Below are 909 nucleotides of genomic sequence, written 5' to 3'. Positions count from 1 at the left end.
TCTGAATGGAGATTTCTAAATGCTGTAGATCACTGTGTGTAGATACTCCAATATATGTATTGATTTGTGCAATTTCGAGTATTGGTTACTTGAACATATCTTCTCTCTGTTCTTTGGAACTGATGGGATACACAGCTTCCCAGGCTCAGAAGGAGAATTACTATATAAAGTTTCTCTTTGACAGAGTCTCACACAGCTTTTGATAAAGCTTCACTTTTTAGCTGTCATTTGTGACTTGCTGGCTTCTTCTGTGCTTTGGGTGGGAAGAACTGCTGTCTGGTGAACAGCAAGGGAAAATCAAATTGCACAGCTGGGGAGCTAGGAGGATTTGATAGGTTTTTCCTGATTCATTGTGGTGGTGAAGGTCATGTCCTGAGAAAGAGGAGACAACAGCGATGAGACAGCAGTAAGCTTGCAAGCACATATGCATTGAGTTTAATGCCCAACATTTTGAATACATGATTTTCCAATGCAAAAAACTGGCAACAGAGTGTTTGAGGAATGTTTTTGCATCATCAAAACCCAAAGCTTCAGAACAAAAAAGAGGATTAAAAATTACCAAGTGAAGTGGGAACCTAAAGCAGAATGTAAAGCAATGTGTGGTCCCAATTTCTGTCACTCCCAGAAGTCCTGCCTCCTACATATGGTCCTGGTTTCTACAGAGAGCAGAACAGTACTGGGCTGGATTGCTCGAACAGAGCTCCCAGGTTGCTGAATATGTTTCTATCCGCCTACCCAGAGCACACTCATTCCTGGTACCTACAACTGGCTAACATCATAATGACACAAAATATGAGCTTGGTTTTCTTTTTCATCCAGATCCCAAACTTAATTTTATTTAACAGCTTCTTTTTTTCCCTAGTGTCTCTCTGCCTGTATGACAGATGTACAACTAGCATGCAGTGTCTG

The sequence above is a fragment of the Haliaeetus leucocephalus genome, unplaced genomic scaffold (assembly GCF_000737465.1).
Source record: "Haliaeetus leucocephalus isolate CR32 unplaced genomic scaffold, Haliaeetus_leucocephalus-4.0 Scaffold339, whole genome shotgun sequence".
Classification (NCBI taxonomy): Eukaryota; Metazoa; Chordata; class Aves; order Accipitriformes; family Accipitridae; genus Haliaeetus; species Haliaeetus leucocephalus.
This window is presented reverse-complemented; position numbering follows the sequence as displayed.